The following is a 22,779-nucleotide window of genomic DNA, read 5'->3' as shown; positions in this document are numbered from 1 at the left end:
AATGGCGCGCTTTTGACAGGCTTCCCGACACGAGCTGACCAGCTGTGCATACTAAAGGGAACTCGTGCTGCTTAATTAAGTAGCCTTTAATGGAAATTAATTTCCAATGTAGCCTCCTGCCTCTTGGAGTGAAAAGGTGGCATAGATAATATGACATCAAAGAAATTGCGCGACGAAAACACGGACAGAAGCGCTGTGTTTGTACTTATCTTCTTCTGTCCGTGTTTTCGTTGCGTAATTTCTTTGATGTCATGGATAACCAACTAGCCCAAAATGCTGTTCTCATTAAATACATAATATACCAGTTTTAAATCTTCAAGCCTGTGTCTTTTCTATAATTAATAGCGTTCATTGTTAAAACACTGCGGCATGGTAAGATAGTTAATCGCACAACCGTATACATTTCAACAAGCCACTCAGTCGTATTTACGACTCACTTCAGATGCGCTCAGACTTAAGTACTATTAGGGATGTTAGAATGTCATTGCTCTTCTACGTGAATAAACTGGATACTCCTTAACCTTGATATTTGTATGCCTCACATATTTATTTCTAATTTAATCATCGTACATCAATGGTACACTGTTACTGGCAATATTCGCAATGTGGGCGACAGAATGACCGTTATCAAATCTGCATGCGCGTAGCGCATGGGCGTTGTCGATTAAAGTTGTTAAACCAGAACGGACAGTTATAAAGTTGGCCCTCGCGTGAAGGTCTTGGTACTGGTGATGGTATAGTGTCGGCAGATGTCCGACATAGCACGCGAACATGTTGAATTTTGTGGCTTATGCGTGAGCGTAATCGGTAAAGACGATATTAGACCGAGACGTCTATCTCCTTTAAGGGCAACGACTCTTGCGTCATTCTCACTGGAGCACTCATAGCATCTTGTAATAGTCGTGAAAAACTGGCGACGAATACTTATGTAATAAATAAATGCCTCAAACGTGGTAGCGGAAATTACCTCCAAAAAAAGGATTAAGCGACCACTATTACGGGAGCGAAATTTCCAGCCCTCCCTTTTCCACTTTCTAACTGTCAAGGTACGTCATTCTCTCCAAAATTAAATGACTTATTTGTTCAACCAACAATTACAGTAATGTAAACGAAATGTTCAAGATTAGTGAGATTATAGTGCCGATGAAGTACCTGTCCCTAGTTTGGGAGATATTCTACATCGGATATGGATGATAAAAGCACTTTTTATGCTTTGACGATTCTCAGCAACATAACAGAAGGCGATAAAACACCACTTTGAGGTACGCATCTATACAAAAATTAAGCTGTTCAATTCTTCCGGTCACACGAACTAAGTTCGCGTGGATATCTACACAGAATTGTTTAGCTAGCTATCATCGTGTGGCATGCAAAGTACCTGATTATTCTGACTATATGTGAAACGAAATCAGGTAATTTCTGTCCCGGCCAAGCAGAAAGACAGAAAGAGGCTTTGCCACGGTTGCAAGCTCGCTGGGGTAATAAAAAATAACAGGTTATACGCTGTTGGTGCAATTCCTTGGAACTCAAGAATTCAGAGTGAACAGTAAACGCACTAACATACACGCACACGTGAGCGCAACACGGATGACAGTATTATACCCGGAGAACAATGTCTTCAGCATTGAGCAAGTATAGAAGTTCCACGACATTTCTCTACATCGCGCTTAGCCTACTTCAAGGTGTCTGCGGCAAAGGCAAGCCGTTCCAGTAATGGCTCCAAACAGATAGTTGCGTGCGTCGAGGCGGTGTCAGCTCTTCGCCTACGGCCACCCGCGAAGGTCAAAAGAGAGCGCACTGTCGTTTTCCCTAATGGCTGTCAACGGCAAGTAACGGCTGCCAAGTGACCTGGAAAAGTTCGGCCCCATTCATTTAGCATGTCGCCACTTGGCTCCGCAAGCTTTCACGAAGCACACTTCTCTAGGCCTCTCGCTGGAGCCGACGTCGAAAAGAGACGAAGCATGCCGTCGCCAGATTATCGCAGATACACTGGTGGTCGTACGGGGTACGATCCAAATGTCTGTCAATAACAAGCGCATCGGCATACGGGGTAGGCTTCGTCTCCACCGGCTCACACAGGTCGCCAATAAGACGCCCATACATACGCAAGCCAATATAAGAAATGGTATAGGCGGGGCGGGCGACCGTAGGCTCCGCAGCCGCCACTACTGGACGGATTCAACGCTTGGAATACGGTGAAAGTGTCTTGGCACACAACTGACAGAAAGGAGAAGCATCCTATTTCGCGTAAGGAACAATGACTATATCGATTCTGGTTAACCTCCCTGCCTTCCTCATATTTCTCTCTCTCTCTCTCTCTACTGTATGGCTTACTGACTCAACATGTGTCGTGTTCAGTTCACTGCTCGCATTCGCTTGTGCGCCATTCTTTCAATTTTTTAAGCTGTTATCAACTGCTAACCTGAGCCACTAAAGGATGGTGCACCATGTACTCTGACAGCAACGTAATGACCACTTTCGTTGATATTCGGTACACCAATTGGTCTTAAATTCCACGTTGTAAATTTTTCAGACTGCAATATTGAAGAGTCGCAGAACAAACTGAGCCAACTGGCAACATTAAGCTCATAATTTCGTGACATCTTGGGCACTTGAAGCTTCGTTAACGGTGCACTGCGATAGTTGGTTATAACGTAACCTGTCTCTCAATGACAGTAAAACTGTAAACAACTTTCCACCGATAACTGACAGGGCAAAACGATAAATGGCCGAACGGAAATTCAATGTATACACTCCGTGTCGACAAGCGAACTGCTTCATACAATAATCTAGCATGATGCGATCCAACCTCGCCATTTATAAAAAAGAAATATGTAAAGCGCAGGAGACGGCTCCTTTATATGGCTCTGCCTACTCAATTTCACATAAAATTCAGAATAAGGACGGTCCCAGGCGCGAGAACGTCGCATAAAACCGCGCAAAAAAGTTAGTCATTTCGTACAAATCAAATACTCAGTGTTGAAGACAAACCATGAAAACCGAAACGCAGAAAAATATGTAGAGGCATAACAACATAGTAATATACATAATATCCTGCCACACGGATACGAAATGTGTATACACGAACGTGTATGAAACAAGCAACATAACGCGGCAAGGGCAGGCCAAGTTAAACCCATACAGTAAACATCTACTATAAAAAGTCGCTTTGAATCATTTGCTAGGATATCTCCCGTTTTCATAAATCCATTATGCCAATAATGCGTCACCGTTTCACGCCAAGCTGCTCGAATGTATAATCGTAGCCTTCATAAACTTGTTTCACAGTACTGGCGCCATAAAAAGCTCTCTCTTCGTGAGACAAAAGACGACGACCGGCTGTCACTCGAAATTGTCCTCTCAGAGTGGCGTATGGCCAAATGCGCAACGCTTCCGCGCTCCCTGTGAAATATTTAGCGTCGCCGTGAGCCGCCTCCTGAAGGGCGTGCCTGGCAGCGATAGATAATGCATCGGCCCGAACGCGTTCGTTGCTATCTCCGTAGGCAAGCGCACAGCTCACTCGTGCAAGTGATGCAGCAGTACTACCAGCAGCGTTGAGCAGCAGACGCTTCGTCAGTATATCGCACTCTATATAGAAAGGCCACGGCCTTTGCAACACTATTTTGTTTCACTGCCCGGCGTTTCTATTCGGTGATGTACGCTGTCTGAGTGTCCTTTCGCTGTTTACGCCACGGCTCGGCTTCATTTTTTAACAAGGTCAATGCTGCCGGTCTTTTGTCACAGCGGCGCTCTTCAAGGTCTCCGTCGCTAATGGAGCGCCCAGAATTCTTTAGTTCCTTACAATTATAAAAAAAAATAGCAATAGTTATGATGGTGAAGGAGAGATTTATATTATTTACTCTCTCGCTTTAGCCAAAAACACTTAGGCCAAAGCTCTCTTCGATCATCAAATAAAATATGGTAATTTTAAGAATTTTCAACAAAACCGGGAAAAAACTAAATAAAGCATTTAACAAAGATGTAAGCCTACTTTTCTGTTTCCTTGTCAAGCATGAGAAAATTATCGTATGACAAACGTCAGCAACAAACAAGCAGATTATTCCAATCGGAATCTACAATTCGGAGCTGGGAATGATTAAAATTGTGTAGTAATGCTTGTGCATGTCTTTTTTTTTTTCAAATGTGATCCACTAGTGATAAACTGTCATGGCTATCGATGGAAAAGGCAGCCTTGTGAATATGTCTTACGAGTTCTCGCGCAAATAACGAAACATACGCACGCACGCACGCACGCACGCACGCACGCGCGCGCACGCACGCGCACACACACACACACACACACACACACACACACACACACCACACACACACACACACACACACACACCACACACACACACACCACACACACACAAAACCCAAAAGGTTTTGCGAAATTGCACCTCAGCATTGACGGCAATAGCGTAGGAAATGTTTTGTCATCACCTGCACCGAATCTTTTCAGTATGTCAGCGTACAACTTCAGAAACTCTGAAGCAGACAAATTACCGAAAAGCGTATATAATGTTTCTTCATGCTAACCCTTCGGGGTCGGTGTTACGGCTATGTTTCACAAAAGTACAAAGGGAAGCTGCGTAAAAAAAGACAATAAAAGGAAAGAAAATGAAGAAAAAGAAAAAAAAAAACGCATGTGGCACGACCAGAGCACATTTTGAACAGACTCGATTTAACGGAATTACGATAAATACTTGTTACCGTTTGCACAAAATACCGTTCGACCGCTTCTATTGACAGAAAAATTATTATACTGCTATACGGCGGCCGCGTTCTGTCTTGTCCCCTCGCGTTTCTCCGCGTTCCTTTGTATTCCACCGTTTCCGCTTCCCAAACAGAATTAGGGCTCCCTAAGGGGAAGAACCACTCATAAAGGATTGTATTTGTAAAAAAGAGACTAAGGACCCCAAACAAAGTTACCCAAACTTTGCTTTGGCTTCAACTTACCATAGGCAACGCAACAGTAGCGTTATTTCCGGTCCGGGAGCAAACTCTCCTGCATAGCCACTTCGCTCTGAAAGCATCTAACAGCTTTTTTTCGAGCTAGCGTTAAAATGCAGCTCTCGTGAGGCACTTCGCGTTCCCGTATATTGCAAACTGAAGCGAAGGATACTTGTTAGATTAGCTGTGTAAATACGCCAGGGCGGGACACTTCTCGAGAAGGTAAGCAGCTCGTTTTGAATAGGTTTTTTTAATGTTTAGACTGGGGGTAAGTGAAAGTACATCGCAAAACTCCAAGTTCGTGATTTTTTAATAGTATTACAGTTGTATGAAATACTAGTGACAGGGAACAAATTTACTGCTGTGATATGCGCATGTCATCACAGTATTTGCCACTTAAACATTTTAACACTGTGGGCATGCCGGCGGCGTATTTGACATAGCTTTGAATTTTTCTTCAGTAAACAGGTCCGTTAATCAGTCAGTGGCAAAAGTTCACGCAACACAAACTGTAAAATAAACATCTAGGCCAGGCTCGTGGCCAGGGGGGGTGGGGGGGGGGGGGGGGGGCTAGGGGCCCGGCCCTTCCCCGAAATTTTGGTGAAGTAGGCGTTTTTACCAAAAATAAATATTAAAAATAGGTGTTTTTCTCAAATAGTCAAGGTTTTCAGCAAGTGGGCGCCCCCCCCCCTCCCCGAAAAAAAATTCCTGGCTACAGGCCTGATCTAGACTTAGTATTGCACCTCTAAAATAAATTTTACTCCCTATCCACAAAGCGAAACAACATCGGCACCATAGTAATAAGGAAAGTTACTTTGTGTCAGTATTTGCACTTTTACCATACAAGTATATCAAACGTGGAATTCTGGAATCTGGGCAGTAAAAAAGTAAGCACTCCATACATTAGTAAGGCAACCTTTTCTAATGATCTAAGAGGCGCCAAACTTGCCACGTGCCTGTACTCAGTTGGACCGGCCCCGTCATTGTTTAAAGTGCAGAGATACGATCAGGCAGGCCTTTGACGATCATGTCGGCCGAGGACCTTGATGTTTCATTCCAAGAACTGTTTAATTCCCACCTGTACTCCCGAAAAGCGGAGGTCAAAGTGGAGGTCATTACGAGAAGCAGGTCATCGCCTCACTTTCATTTTTGCAGTCATCGCAAAACTTTTCTTCTCTCTGACTCGACCAACGAGTTGGAAAGAAGTGGAAGGGGGGGGGCGTCTGCGCAGAACCCCCCCCCCCCCACTAAAGGAGAACCATGCGCACGCCTACATATTTCGTGAGTTTTACTTGCGTATAAAAAATTCTATGATGTTGACTAACGTCCCTTCGATAATGAGACTGAGGTGCGCATCGCCTACTATTGTAAACGGGTCGCTGAGTTAGGCCTGTAGTAACTGAGTGGTGGCTCCTTCGAAAAACTACGGGCTCACTGCCAAGGTCTGGCCGCAGGTTCGCGCGCACCTCAAAGGTACCGGGTGCTCACCCCGAGCTGCCAAGAATGATAGCACGCGACGTTAAAAGCGTTGTTTCGCTGAACGACAATTCGCGGAAGAATGACCGTGTCCCCACACACACTGTCTGGGAAACGACGGCTAAAAATTCGGCACACTGAAGAACAACACCCCTGTCAGCAAAGGTGCCAAGTGTCTTCTACACCTCAAAGGTATACTTATTAATACAAACTGGTCGTAAACCGTGCGTTTACAGCTTGTGCTTCCGCTGAAGTTCTGTGAACTGTATTGCTCCTTGTTGGCTAAGATTAAGCTCTGGTCACCTTAAGAACGTTCTCCCCTCCCTATTTCTTTCCACCCTTCGCGTTTTTCATTCTTGTTGACTTTTTTTTTTCGTATGGTCGAATTGGTTTGCTCACGAAAGCTAGGCTTAGGTCTTCTCCCTTCCTTCCGCGCTTTATGCTCTACCTCTCTTGCTTTCCTAACATGCCAGTCTGTGTTGTATCATTGGATATCTTTTTAGGGGCGAAGCTCCTTAAGGCGGCACCCGTTCGTCCCTCGTAGTTGTCGTAGTCGTAGTGCGTAACCAGTCGTAACGTTAGTACCAGATCTTGACCTCCAAGGTGGTGCCGGTGGGAGGTCTTTCCTGTGCGTTGTTGAACAATAAAAAATTCGCAGCGTGCGCGTTAACTAAAAGCCGAATTCTTCTGTCTCTCATTCCCCATTAGCAGCCATTGGCATGTTCCAGTAGGAAACGTTAGTAGAAGTAGAAGTGTAAGTGTTAGCTAAAAGCCGACTTCTGTCTCTCATTCCCATTAGCAGCCATTGTTTACCTCCAAGGTAGTGCCTGGTGAGATTTCTCCTGTGCGTCATTAAACAATAAAAATTTTGTTCAAAACGCCGTTGATTGATGAAATAAACCAACGAAAGACGCCAGATGTTTTGTAAAAGCAAAACGAAAGAACGCCAGATGTTTCTAAAGCAAAATGAAAAGACGCCAGCTGCTTAACGAAAGACGCCAGATGTTTTCTAAAGCAATGGTTTTCTAAACAATGAAAATTCACAGCGTACATGTAAAATTAAAGTGAGCTGCAAGTCGTCATAATTCTCTTCGAACCTTTAGTATAAACGCGCCCGATCTCACGTCGGTGATGATGTACTGGGCAGAATTCACGGAAGATTCACGGTTTACCGATGAACCTCCGCAGCTTCGCCCACTCATCATCATTCACTCCGTGGATATGCTGTGATTTTTTCTTCTTACTGATTTTCGAAAGTTTTTGTGAAAAAGGCTGCGGTACTATATCAAACTTCTCAGAATTGCTAGGCTTTACCTTTCACTTTCAGATGCCACAAACTTCTTTCAAATCTTTCCAGCACTTACGACATAACAGCATTTGTGCGCTTCGCATTTATTTTAATACGAAAATGAGTTCGACCCCCGAGCTCCAGCTTCCTCTCTGTATACTACTACCAGAAGTCACTTAGGAACAAGAATGATAATAGACTCTTAGATACCATCACCATTTGCTTTACTGTTGCGTTTCCGGAAAGAGCAACTGTTGCCTTTACCGAGGAAAAAAAAAACATTCAAAGTGATTGGGTGCTTCAACTGCAGCGACAGCGGCCCGGGAGTGGTTCATAGCCCCGTTCGGAAGCTGCGTGCGCCGGCGCATGCGGGGCTTCAGTCGCCAGGGGGCGGAGTAGTGGGGGGACGCCGACTATTTTGAGAGGCCAGGCGTCAAGTTCGGCCGTTTCCACGGGACGACCCCAACTCGTGAGCGTATACGCGCTCGAGAGTGGAGGATGGGAAAGCTGACGCTGTAAAGCCACGAGAAAACTGGGAATTGGCTACTCAGCGCGTTTAGAAGCTTCACCGCAGTGCGCCTGGCACGATCATACTCGAGTCCTGTCCTGGTGAACTTTGGTGGCTGTAGAGACGGATACTCGACGTGAACTTACAAATAGCAGAGCGTCGGAATCAGAGGGGGGCATCGCCAGTGGTAAACAATGGGAGCTACTGTCAACTCAGAGTCACAAGAGAGCCACCTTGTTGTTTTCTCAGCACGGGACGCAGAGATGCAGGCATTCGGAGCAAGCTGTTCGATGTTGCTTAGAGAACGCATAAGTGCGGCGTTTGTTCAGAGCCCTGCTGTGCACGCAGTACAGATTAAAATACTGATATATCGCGAGTAGTTTCACTACGCCACCGTTATCGTAAATAGAATCCTGGTAGTGGAAGCTCCTTAGCAACTATGTTCAGAAGCTCACATTTTGCTTTAACTGCCACTCTATACGCCATCTTATAAAACGCTAAACAAAAAGAGAGAGAGGGTGGGGAGGGGGGGTTATGCCGCAATCGTGCTATAAGAGTGGCATTTGAAAGGCGCAGCCTGCTGCTTCCCTGCATGTACAGAGTTCTCTTAACTGTTTTATTGCGACATCCAAGTCGATATTCTCATCATTATTGGCTTTGACCCAAGTGCTGCAGCGAAGCAGCAACGACTGCGGACGTGCCGAAGCCAACAGAGTCTTTGTGCATCAGTCGCGAACGGGAGGTGATAGAGCTCAGAACGCATAGGCCTGTAGAAAGACGTAGCGACCGCTTGAAATGTAATGTACTCCATCCGAAGAGGTATACGGAAAAATGTGGTCGATCTGATTAAGAGAGAAAGAAATGAACTTTATTTTTGACCAGACTCCTTGTACTTCAGCTCTAAGGTGGGTGGCCTCCTCAGTCCAGGTAGCCATGGCTCGCTGCCGCCGCCCGAGCCCTGTTCACCAATCGTACCAGGTTGTCAGGGTCACCAGCAGAGCCTCCCACTGGTCTTCCCATTCCTTCTCTGTATCCGCTCCTTCCTCTGCGTTTTCGCTTGGGGGTGATGACGGTGGTACGTCCGGATTGTTCGTGCACTCCAGCACCACGCGGCGCATCGTTCTAAAAAATTTACGTAAGCACCTTAGCACCTGAATAAGTCACACATGACATGCTTAAAGTGCCCACAAAGAGATCGTCATTACTCTTCATACACTCACTGGCGTAGCCAGGGGAGGAGTAGGGGTTCAACGCCCACCCCTCCCACGGTAAATTTTCAATTCTGCATGTGTATACATACACGCACACATATAAACACAGACACGAACTTACATAAAGTGTGCTCAACCCCCCCCCCCCCCCATCCCCGAATAGAATTCTAGCTACGCCCCTGGTGCGTACCCACTTGCATCGCAGTCATTTGATGCATGTTGCAACACCTCTGACTATACTCGCCTTGAGGGCTGGAAATACTCCGCTCCGCACTCTGATGCGAGAAATTATGATAGAGAATAAGTAAAAATGATAGTATTATTTCCAATTCCGACAAAGATGTCACGGCAGTGTAGCCAGGTTCCATGTAATTGCTTAGTTTTCTATGTTTCTTGTCTTTCACAACAATAAATTGTGCCCTGCACCCGGTTAATACAATTTTTTCGACAAGGATTACAATATGCACGAGACTACCGATGCCGATGTAGCGATTCAACTCAATCACTGTGTACTTTCTCGCTTACCGTCAGTGGTCCGAGAGGGCCTGCATCCACTGTATCGCTCGGATAAATAGGCAGCCCTGAAATGTGGGTGACAAGAAATTATGAAAACGGAAGGAACCCTCTCGTTAAACCGGTTTTGCTTTTAAACATAGAAAAAAAAAGGCCACTTTTCATGAGGTAGTTCAATCACTGCGTTGCTGAAGTGATTTCAAAGTTTTAACCATCGCTTTTTTTCTTACTTTTCTTACTTCTGTGGCCCGTAAGCTGGGCTTTGTTCTATAAATGTCTACATGCTTGCCAGAAAGGTGCCTCACCCGTCAAATATTAGAGGTTTCAAAAAGCTTCTGCGGATAAAATATATCCAAGCTCCTTCATACGTCTCGACGTTATTTGCATACTCTATTGCAGCACAGCGCTTTCCCAGAAACTTAGCTTTTTGCCCACATTGGCCGACTCGTCGGCCGATGCAAGGTCCCGTATATGCTGACGATCTTCTTTCGCAAAAGCAGTAAACAGGGACATCGACTCGATGTGCTACATCTGTGCTCGGATGATCCCACCGAGTTTATCCGCTTTTCCAGCGCCTGGCTCTTGCCTCCTTCGCTTCGGAGACTACGTAATGGCAGCCACTTCGCGGCACGCTCACCCGAGACAGCAGTCGTATAAAGCGCGGGCACTGCTGGTCATTTCCGAAGCCATTGCCGAGCCTGCGGACTCCACAAGTGCGTGGAGGGGTCATCGCCGCGGGACCAGGAAATTGGTCTCTCTTGTATCGGAACTGGGTCGGCCGTCGAGTTCTTTCTTTTTATGTATCTGTTTTGCTCGACATCTGTGCCTTACACTATGTGAATGGAGCCGGCTGGACCAAAACTAGCCACTTTCTGTTCTTTCCTGCAACTCACGGTCGGGAGGATCGTGCAAGTTTTTCAGAATACTCTGCGTGTGTTGCATATATATCAGTATTTGCTTAATGAGCTCACCGCGTAACCTACTCTCAGCGTAACCGGGTGTTTCTGGGTTATTTTCTCAAAGAAAAACATCTCGTTTTGTATATTTGAGTGAGTGTCATCACCGGCTTGTTTCAGGACTCGTGAACTACAAGCAGGGCCCCGCCACGGTGGTCTAGTGGTTATGGCGCTCGACTGCTGACCCGAAGGTCGCGGGATCGAATCCCGGCCGCGGCGGCTGCATTTTCGATGGAGGCGAAAATGTTTGAGGCCCGTGTGCTTAGATTTAGGTGCACGTTAAAGAACCCCAGGTGGTCGAAATTTCCGGAGCCCTCCACTACGGCGTCTCTCATAATCAAATCGTGGTTTTGGGACGTTAAACCCCAGATATTATTATTATTATTAACTACAAGCAGGGATCCTTGAGTGGTTTACCAAAGCTTTCGTCTTTATGCTGCACGTCGGAGCAAAGGAGCAGTCAGTGCATCTACGCGGCGAAGATTTCCTTAGATACAACAAATAAAATATTCCCCCCTTGTTCCACCCAGTGTGAAATTTGCAGAAGTGCCGGAGCGGTTCTCCTGTGATGCGTTGTGATTTTCTGTGGGTGTCTCTGACTACGTTATTCGTAGAGTAGCGATGCACGGGAAAGGACGTGTGGCAGCTAGGGGTGTGCGAATATCAGTTTTTTCGAATACGAATCGAATACAAATATCCACCTTCGAATATCGAATCGAATATCGAATATCAAAGGAAAAATGCCTCCACAGTAACAATATTTTATTTAACATGTAGCTATTAAAAAAAAAACTTTAACAGCCTGACTGGCAACACAACATACACTGCTATCTCCAGAACACAATGTCCAGGCTAGCAGAATGCACATCACAACACAAGCAAATATCACGGCACAGTGAAAGTAATGACTAGATGTTATCATGAAGAAATATCAGTTGCTCCACATGATCAGGCAGCAGGCGCTCCCTTCTAACAGAGACAACCCCTCCCCTCCCCCCCTGCCACTGAAAAGGCACGCTCGCTTGGAACAGAAGTGGCTGGTATAAGGAGGTACATGGGGCAAAGCTTTGCCAGACTGGGGTATCTGAAGGTGCCTACAGTCCGCCACCAGTCACATGGGTCACTGTCTTTCTTCAGAAGTGATCCCGCATATTGAACGAGTGGTAGTGCGGCACGTTACGGCCGCATAATATTGAAAATGTACGGTTACATGACCGCCAACAGCGCTGCACGTCGGAGATGCACCAGCAATAAATCATACGTATTGGGGCTCTCGTCGCAGGCAGATATCGTGCCTCCGTGTACTTACGATGTTTATCGCTCCTTTCGGCAACGTTTTTAGCTATACGAGCGCAGCAGAAATGGGGAAGACGAGTTATTTTATGCATGATAATCGAATCGCACATCCGATTTTTCGAATATTCGAAACTTTTCGAATACACGATTTTCGAATCGAATACGAATATTTCGAATGTAATATACGACGAATATTCGAAACTTTCGAATACTCGCACACCCCTAGTGGCAGCCCCTGCCACGCCCACCTCTGCTATAGTGACAATACGCCCTTCCACGTTCGAGCCGCGCTCCCCAGTTTCACCGTGCGGCTACCGCTTCGTCTGCTACCTAGAGTTGCTCTATACCTAGAGTTGCTGTATACGCTACCTTTAGGTAGCATATACAGCAACTCTAGGTAGCAGATAGTTACGCCATCTATGGATGTATTCCCGAACCGGAGCGTGACAAACGCGGGCACTAATCTGTCGTCAGGCCCACCCTAGGGGTGGGTGGGAAGAGATTATCTACTATGTGGATAATCTTGGCATCTTCCATCGGGAATATCTACAGCTGAGGAGACGCTTCGGTGCCGCTTGTGGCTTGCCGTGGCCTTGACATATGCCTACTTATTTCGCATCGCAATGACATGCGATAACTGTAGCTGCGAGGAAACAATCGCCCATCTTCTCTGTGAGTGTCCCAGCTTCAGTGCGCCCAGAAAAGAACCTTCGAGAGTCCTAAATGGAGCTGACAATCGCGCTTTGTCAGAGAAAAGGGTCCTGAAACACTGGCCGAAACCGTCCTCCGCAAAGGAGCTTTGAAAGAGTTGTTGCACTTCTTACGGACAACTGGTCTTAGAGACAGACCTTAAAGGAGCACTGACATCAAATTTCAAGATCGAGATGTGCCCATCATTCGATCGCTTGGTATGCATAGGTCTTCTTGGCCAAATTTGAACGGCATCCGTCGCGTGGAAGTTATTTTAATTCGATGTCAAACAGCGTAGGAGAAAAAACAAAAAATCGGCTGCCCTGCAACACCGACACTAGTGCTACGTGTTCGGTGTGATACATTGCACAAAAATCACCCTGAATGACGATACGCTAGTAACAATGACGTCGACGATCTCTGAGTGTGTTTGGAGCCGACCGCCAGCCATGCTTTCACTCTCTTTGCTGTGTCGAAGCGTGCGGCGTGCGTTTGCGGGGCGCACATGCACAATACGACGACTGGCACCCGGCGAGGCCTATTGTTCCGCACCCCTCTCGCTTTGTTGTTGGGCTGCTCTCGAGGTAGTTTTCGTGAGGGGTCACGCGCTTAACAGGTTTAACCCATACCGAGGCACCCACATACTTTCAATCTCTACCGCGCGCGGGGCCCCGATTTGAAAACCGCGCTTTCTACGTCACCACAGCTTGAGCGCACGTGGTCTTTGACGCTCCCCGCATGGGTCGCTAGTTTCTTGTGGTTTTTAGGCGGGCGTTTTGAAGTGACGCTAAAATGGTCACAATTAACTACGCTAGAATTAGTTATACGATACGCTAGAGAATTTACGATTTAACTTAGGGATTACCAGACCCAAAGCTACAAATTACAGTAAAAAAGTCACCAACAAAAATTTTGCTGTCAGGGGTCCTTTAACCAGTGTCAAGTTCTCCTTTCCTGTTTCTTTTTTACAGGAAAGCTGTATACCTCTTGTTGTTCTGAAAATTCGTGGCAACAGCGTAAAACCCCTATCCGCCTCGTGCATCGGTATGGTGGCGCCACCGCTCGGCTAAGGCGGTTGCACCCTCTCCCAACCCCCCATAGGATCCCATGCATTTTGAATTAAGTTTGCGATTCCGCTGCGCAAAAACAAAGTAGCGCCATCTCTCGACAATACGCCACACCGACGACGCAACGCGTCCTCTTGCTTCCACCAATATGCCACGCTCCAAAGTGACTCCTCTCTCCACTTTCTTTTATTTATTTCGGTGGCCGTGAGAGCGCGCGCTCTGCACTGTGCAGTAGCGCACCCGACAAGACCGGCTGGGCTCGTCGCTTTCGTCGCGTCTTCCTTGAACGTTGCAACGTTAATATTGTGTTAAGGCGGTAGCCACACATCGGACGATGAGCCCTGATTTCGTTCAGCTGCCATCTCATCAATGGCAATGTTTCAGGCGCCTCAGTTGTGGACTTTTGTCTGTTGGTTGCTGGACAAGATGGCCTCCTGCAAGACCGCGTTTTTCCAAGTCAGCTGTGTGTGTAGTTCTCGGCGTCGTAGCAGTTTGATGACGCGAGGACGTCAACTGGTGCTACATCGTGGGAACCGCTGAAGTGACTGCAAGCTTGAAGACATTGTGCCAGAATATTCTAGCGTACTGTACGCGCACGATTGTGCTATACTTAAAATACCGCGCTTGGCTTCGCGCGTCAACCTGGTACGCCTGTGTGCAACAAGTGTGTTGTTATCGTTGCGTCGGTTAATATTGAATTGCAATTGGAATACCGTTTTTGCAAAGGTAAGTGAAGCTGTAAGTAGTTGCCCTTCTATATGCTCGCTACTCCACGAACATTACTTCTAGAATCGCATTTTATGTTGAGCTGCACGTACCAAAGGAGAATCTAGCATACGAGATACATTACACGCGTGCGCATTTCCTATATAAATCTGAGTAATGCCACGCGTGCGCATTTCCTATATAAGTCTGAGTAATGTCATGCTCAATTTAAAGCGCATGTGTTAGAGGATTGTGGCTTCAATGGTGAAAGTGATTAGATATTCTGAAATATGTGATTGCAATGCAGTTAGAACTTTCTCATATGTTAACACGGTCTGTGAACAAAAAAAAACGCTGTGTGAATGTTTGTTGGTCATTTGCTAAAGTACTTTCACGCATTATTATGCAGCTGTGTGACGGCTGTTAAAACGTTCAGCAAGTTAGATTTTGGTTTTCTTGGCCTAGTTGAGTGCTACGAGTGTTGGGCGAAGATAAAAACGCGTGTCCTTTGTGCGTTTCTTAAGCAGGCGTACAGCCGTAATAGTCATCGTTGTTGTACTGTTTGGGGTGTTCAATAAAACAAGATTGCTGTTTTGTACTGCAACAGTTTTTATTTCTTCTGTGTTAACAGATCACGCAAAAAACTTGGACACATGCACGTAAGAAACGTACGCAGTGCATCACGCGCACGCATAAAAAAACGGGCCTGTCATTTTAAAACAAATAATATAGAACAATCGACGTAACAAACGGCATGGTTGTCTAGTGGAGCAGCGTCGGCAGTACAAATATCAAACCAGAATGAAAAATGAATAGAAAAACGGCGAGTAACGGGCGCTTTGCCCACGGCTTCTATGAGCCGCGCGTACCCACCTTTCGCCACCGTTCGCCGTTGGTGGCGCCACCAGTACAACTCAAAGCAGCAGCGCACGAGGCGGATAGCGCTTACGTGCCACAAAAATTGGGCAAATCCCACTACTCACCTGAGACGCTGGCGTGCTCCTCTGCTAGCAGATGCACGCGTTCCTTGCGTTTTCACCTCGGACGCTGAGGAACGACATTCGGAGAGGTGGACAGACGACCCGATGAACGCAGTGTAGGGAAGGAAAGAGCGAAACGAGCAAACGCGTGTAACTCCGCTAGCGTTCGCTGTAGACTCGTGCACAACTGCAACGCCACAACTAACTTTCGACCTCTGGGTGGTTTACGGGCGTTTCAACAATTAAAGGCAAACGGCATATCTTTCTTTGCAATCAGGCATACAGCAGAGAGCTCAGCATTCGTTTCAATAAAGATAGCCACAAAACAAGCATCAAAACCGCATGATGGATGATAAGGCGCCTGCGAAGAATGGGAACAGCCTCCCACGCGTTCCCGGCAAAGGTTAGGTCGCAGCTGCTTTGTACTTCACACGAGGGCTTCGAGTGACGTCGAACGGCTCTTCCTTCTCCCCGAGTGTGTTCCCCGATTTCATATATAAAGGGGAGACCCGTCTAGCAACTCGTTCAGTTGATTCAACACTGCCATGGGTAAGCCACGGAAATCAGAAGAACATCGTGAATACAATCAGAAAGACATCAGAAGAACAGCGTGAATACAATGCTCGACGAAAGGAACAAATTCGTCTTGCTGAAAATGGTAGCGGAGCCATTCACGGTCTAGCACAGCGAGAACAAAGCTATTATCACTACCATTACCCTAAAGTAATAATAAAACCTACCCTCCCCCCCCCCCCCCCCCCATCTGCATATGTGGTGTTTAACACAGCTTCGCTGGACATTCTCGTTCGCAGTGCGGGAAGGCGGCCAATCTTTTCTTCCTTTCTTTTCTTGTAACATCTCTCTTCTATTATCGTAATTTTTTATTCCCCTCACCCATTTTCTCAGCACAGGGTAGCCAACCGGTCACAGAACTGGCAAACCTCCCTCACTTTCCGTCGATTTCTTCCTCCTCCTTCCTGGCATAGTGTCTTTGAATCGCGTGATTATTTGCAAGGCACCATGCCTCTAAGCTAGTCAACTATAGCTACTGACTCGTGCTGTACAGAGCAAAAAAATAAAAAAAACTTAATATCAATGAACGAACAAAAACAAGGTTGTTGCTACCGCTTTTCCCGTTAGCGGCACCTGTGGTTGATGTCCATGGTCATCACTTCGGGTCCTAGCAGCAGAAACTTTTATCAGAATAGTTTCATCATCTTTCGTAAGCCAGAACATGCTCGATGCATCGCGATTCGGTAGGAATGCGGGGTCATTGCCACTCCGCATTACGCGGAAATGCACTGTGTATAAGGCGAGCGACAAATCACCGGAAATCCTAATGGATTGCGCTAATGGGTCTCTGCGAGGTAACAGTTTCTCACATGCATTTAGTTCGGTCATAGTTGTTAGACCCAAAGGTTTGCAGGGTCAGCAAAAAATAAAAACAAAAAAAAACGCTACTCCATTAGCGGGTTGTCATTATGTGGTTATACATATAACAAAGGAAGCGCACAAACGACGTAAACAGTGGAATGAGCATCGGAAAGGACCTGATTCGTCGTGATGAAGAAAACAAAATATGAAGCGTGGTAATGATTCAGCCACCTGTTTTCATGGAGCATTCGTCACAAGAATGCAACGCCCGTTTCCGCGGTGCGTATGACCGGATTCGGCAACACCGTATGGCACGCAGCGTAGAGAGCACTTCAGTCAATTAGAACCGAAGAATACGTGCAAGCTCCGTCTGCAAAACCACGGCGCGCTTGTCAATCACCTACGAAAGATAGCTCTTTTTAGAACCATAAGTACGTTTTCTGCGCCAATGTAAATGCCACGCATATAGAAAACCAAAGCTTTGTCGTTGCTACAAAAATATGACCTTTGGCTGTGCAGTAATGTCAATATCTCTGATGAAATTTGCCAGGACATTCAAGTTTTCGACTTCAAACCAGCTACACGAGCATTTGTCTGTATGGCAACACCACAACACCAACTACCTGTAACACGTGTCAAATGCTTGACGTCATGGAAGTAAGCTGATGTGATTGGATGGAACGTATATGAAAATTATCTCTGGGCGGGACAGTGATATCAGTGGGTGGTGCTTGTACCTATCCTCAGGTTCTAAATGACTATAGTAGACAAAATTTGGCTAAACAAAAGGAGAAAGTCGATATACAAATAGTTCAATATGAACAGTGTCAAGAATGTTAACGCGATAGCGTTAAAGAGCGCGTTTCGCAGAAATTCCGGTGTCGGCGTCGGTGTCGGCGACGGCGTCATTGGTTGTGAGCGAAAAATCATCATCTTGTCCTGTGACCGAAAAATCGAGAAACATGCAAATAAAATAAAAATAGAAATCTTCGGGTCCGAGTGACAATCGAACCCAGGCCGTCTGCGTGGCAAGCAGGTGTTCTACCACAGAGCCACGCTATTTTTTTTTCTTCATGGTATTATTACAAATGTGCGTAGTTAGCATACATAGGAAACAAAATATTCAAGGTGGCCTCTACCAGCGTACAAGCGTTACACAGAAGTCCTAAAAGGGTATTAAAGCTATACATTTCATGAAGAGTGGATACCAGTCCGGCTGAAACTCTAATTGTTGATAAAAGTCTTTTAGCTGAAGAGCCATTTGAATGAAATGCGACCGTGATGATACCATGGGTTTCGCATGCCTGTCTAACATGCGAGTTTTCCATAAACTGTGCATACCCATTAGTAATAGCATGTCAACAGGCATAGAATGGCTTTTGGGTGGCACGAGATAACGTATGCTATGCGAATTTAAATCGAGTTGTTTAGAGCCACGCTATTGCTTGAAACTGCTTCGCAAATAAACACCATAAGAATGTCACGTAGTAGGAGTCTCCTTAACGCATGTAATATTGCGTGGCGGAAGCGTATAATCGCACCAGGCGTCAAAACATGTGAACTGCGCAACGAGTGGGTGTTTTAAATGACCACCCATTACAAAGCGCTCAGACATATTCGACAATCACCATCAGCAAAAGCATCAACAAAGTGAACAGCTGCGTAGGTTCGCGTGTTGCCTTACGGACGCGTAGTGGAAGCCTTCGCTGACTCGCAAAAGGAATAATTATGGCGTAGTGGGCACTTTACAACTGCACTTGCAGTAGGCATTCTAGGACAGTTTGAAACGGCCAATGTTACAAGCGCAGTCGTTCGTTTCCTTATAGCACGGTTGAGGCATTCATCTAGAACCGAAGCTAGGCTAGCAATTGCAGAAGGCGATACGCACAGGCCCGATTACGCTATCGCGTTCTACTCTTGAAGGCGAAGCTCAAGCGTCCTCCAAGTTTTCTTGCTCCCGGCGTCTTCACATGACCTCTCTCTCTTTCCTTCTCTTAATATTTCATTTGCCCGTTCGCAATAAACCAACTTATTCGTTTGTTGAAAACTTCAAGAAACTTGTTCATTTCTTGTTTCTATTTGCAGTGAGGCAACATTGTGGGATGAGAGCTTCCGTGCTAAGGCACACGTAACGTCTGTTACTAGCTCCCTTTGTCCTCTGCCATGGTGCAGGTTAGCAAACCGGGAGGATCCGGGTTCACCTCCGCTGTATTTTTCCTTTTTGACGTGTGCCTCCTTGCCTTTCTTAATGTATTATTCACTTTTTTAATACATCTTATACCATGTTAAGTACTCTATATCACAGTTTGCCTCTGTCAGCACTTATCTGCTGACCCGAAGGTCGCGGGATCGAATCCTGGCCACCGCGGCCGCATTTGATAGAAGCGAAATGCTACAGGCCCGTTTGCTCAGAGACCCGCGTTGTCCAATTTCCGGAGCCCTCCACTACGGCGTCCATCCTGATCGTATCGTGGTTTTGGGACGTGATGACCCAACAATTATTATTATTATTATTATTATTATTATTATTATTATTATTATTATTATTATTATTATTATTATTATTATTATTATTATTATTATTATTAGCCGTGATGACCCCTGACTTGCTTTCCTATTGGCCTAACGCAGTCGTGGTCCTGCTGACAGGCGAAAAAGAGGTGCGCACGATGCTGGAGCATGCGCAGGATTTGGGAATGACGTCATCCGGCGAGTATGCCTTCCTCTACCCGGAGCTCTTCCAGGGTGAGGCTGCCGGAAACATGTCGTGGTCCAAAGGTGTTGGTAAGCACCTGGCATATATACCAGTCTTGAGCCACCGCACTGTCAATAAAAGTAAAGAACGCCGAACGTTGAGACATCGTGACTAAGAAGGAGAATCGTGGAATGATACATCGAAGACGTGTCAATGATACATCGCCAATGCTTTTACTGTCGATAAGTTCACTAGAACACCATTTGACAGCGCTCTTAGTGTTGTCGCGCAATGCGAACGCTTCGAAATCCCCACAGACCGCTTGCAAGGATTAGGCGGGTCCTAAACCGATTGCAACGGTCAGGTAGGTCAAACAATCTGGAATGCTTTGCAGGAGTGAAAAAAAAAATAAAAGCGCAGATTTATTGAATTACTCGCATCCATGCAGCGAGTTAAGTCTTTTTAAATGACATAGTTACCGCTGCTGAAGAGTTTTCCTTCTCCAAACTGGAAATTCATACTGTTCCGTAATTCACTAAATTACACGGACTGGGAGTCGTGCACGCGATAAGTCACATGAGTCCTATTGATGAAATGCATTCGGAGACCGTAGCAATAATATAGGAACAAATGTACGCAATCTTTGCCCTTGGTATAGTATATTTGATGTTACGTAGCAGGTACGCATATGGAAATTTTTTTATTATTATTATTTATATGAGAAAATAATGTATGGGAAGGCATATGGACAAGCATGACATCTCACACGATAATTCGTCCCACTAAAGCGCACCACAGTCAAAGCTTGCATTTTAGCGCTAGATGCCTAACTATCATTAGTTCTTTGGGCAACAGCTTTCGCAAAAAATAAGCCATGCACTGCAGTTTCCTTTCGTCTTATATGTTACTTCTTTTTTTGCATCTTGTCGTGCACAGATGACCCGCAGCGGCGTGTGCGACTTCGAGAGGCGTTCGAGTCACTGATGATCATCAGCCTGAACCAGCCCGTGTCGGACGAGTACATGCGTTTCTCCAACGAGGTCAAGCACCGCTCGCGCACACAGTATCACTTCCCCAATTACATGGAACGAGTGGTAAGTACTCACAGAAATCCAAATACGATATAAGTTTAGTGGAAGATGAAATCTTGAAGCCATCAGAAATCCTTGGAACATGGGGTATCTGGGTATCTCTGGGTCAACTATATATATATATATGTGAAGGAAAGAAGTGTTAATTTCAAGGGCTGTTTTCTTTGTTATAACAATATTAATGGAACTAGCAGACAATAATGCCAAGGAAAGTATGGGGATGTTTTTAGTAGTAAATGTAAGGTAATTGTGAAGAAAGAAAAGTGGACGAAAAGATAGCTTGCCGCGGGCAAACATCCCCTATACTTTCCTTGGCATTATTGTCTGTTAGTTCTCATTAATATATATATATATTATATATATATATATATATATATATATATATATATATGTGTGTGTGTGTGTGTGTGTGTGTGCGTGTGTGTGTATGTGTGTGTGTGTGTGTGTAAGCAGGGATGTTAGCCAGAAGATAAATATAAGTAAAACACACACGCACCCAAGAATAGACAAAATAGCTGTCCGCGGAGTTGCCTTAACTACGAGTACAGACGATATTCCGTGTGCAAAAGTAATCGAATGGCCTAGTTTTAAATAACTGAACTTTGGTTATTTAAGCACACGGAAGTGTGACATTGTCCCGTACGTCTCATGGTTCCCTAGTTTGCGGCAGCCATTTTAACAGTTCATGCGGCCTAACTTATAGTGCGAACGATATAAAAGCACACGATATCAGTAACCAATAAGGGGTTTGTCCCATAGCGGAACTGAATTACCTCAGAGTGCTATGGAATACCCACGTCCTCTCTTATCCGCTTCAAGATTTTCACTCACTGCAAGATACTCCCTACGTGCAACCTGTAACTGGCGTTCTCATTGTTGTATTTTTCGATGAAACCACCACAATGGTTGATAATAAGAATGCAAACGGTTATTCGTTAAGTCAATCATGAAAGCTCGTGAAAGGAGAATTCGTTCCCTCTAATCTTCACTTCAAAAAAAAACTTTTTTTCTAGGCTCGGGAGTCATAAGTTAGCCTTCTGGGTGAATTTATCAATGAAAATAAAAATAAACAGCAGTAAGTACGAAGTGACGGTCAGGCTGAGTGCCATTTATAATGCATCAAACGGGTCTGTGGTTTAGCTTTTGTGCAATACCTGGTTTCCTTACTAGCGTTTCTCCTGCTCAAACTTTCGGCGCCACACAAGCGTACTAAGACAGGGCGATGCATAAACTCTTTAAAGGTGTAGGCAACCTGTTACTCATCGCATGGTTTTATCCCCCTTTTCAACTGCTACTCATTCCGACATTCTTCACAGAAATTCGGATTAGTTGATGGTAACTGAACTTATACATCTTAACAAGACGCAAGCAACAAGACGGGCGCTAGCACACTGTCCTGTTTCCGTGTCTCTTCCTTAAGCGATTTTGTTGCTTTGCGTTTGTCAAGATGTACGAGTTCCAACATTGCTGCCAGCGTTTAGCGCAGCAATACATAGTGACCTCAACTTTGCCACACTGCGTATCGGCAGCTTGGAAACTTCCGTGTGCTTGTCCAGCAGACTGTGTTTACAGAGACACTGTAGCAAATATTTAGACATTTGGCCCTTCCGCAACACTCTTACGCCCGCTACCGCAGTCGTAAGTGGCCCGAAAGGCAGGAAAACATTTTTAAGGAACTTGCACCACGGCTGCTTTTTTAGGATTCCTATGAGGTGAAAAGGGGGGAGGGGAAGGGGAAGGGAGTATATAAACACGAGCGGCAAGTGCAGACACTAGGAACGACTTCTCCGTGTTATCTACTGCTCAGAGAAAAATAAACGCCTCCCTTGCAGATCCTGCGGTTCCGGCATTGCTAAAGCTGTCAGGCTGACCATTCGGGCAGGCAATTTCAAGACAGTTTCCAAAAGTGCTCCCAAGCACTCCAGATGCCCTTTATGTTTTATTACGGTGCGCGACAACACGCTTCACGTGAC

At 45.7% G+C, this 22,779-nt stretch overlaps 1 pseudogene; it reads left to right on the top strand.

The window, feature by feature from the left end:
- The window catches only part of LOC119393605 (atrial natriuretic peptide receptor 1-like), a 78,768-nt pseudogene that overhangs the window by 19,827 nt on the left and 36,162 nt on the right, over positions 1–22,779 (top strand).

This window comes from Rhipicephalus sanguineus, chromosome 5 (assembly GCF_013339695.2).
Source record: "Rhipicephalus sanguineus isolate Rsan-2018 chromosome 5, BIME_Rsan_1.4, whole genome shotgun sequence".
Classification (NCBI taxonomy): domain Eukaryota; kingdom Metazoa; phylum Arthropoda; class Arachnida; order Ixodida; family Ixodidae; genus Rhipicephalus; species Rhipicephalus sanguineus.
The sequence above is the reverse complement of the archived record's forward strand: the minus strand, read 5'-3'. Positions and strand labels throughout refer to the sequence as shown.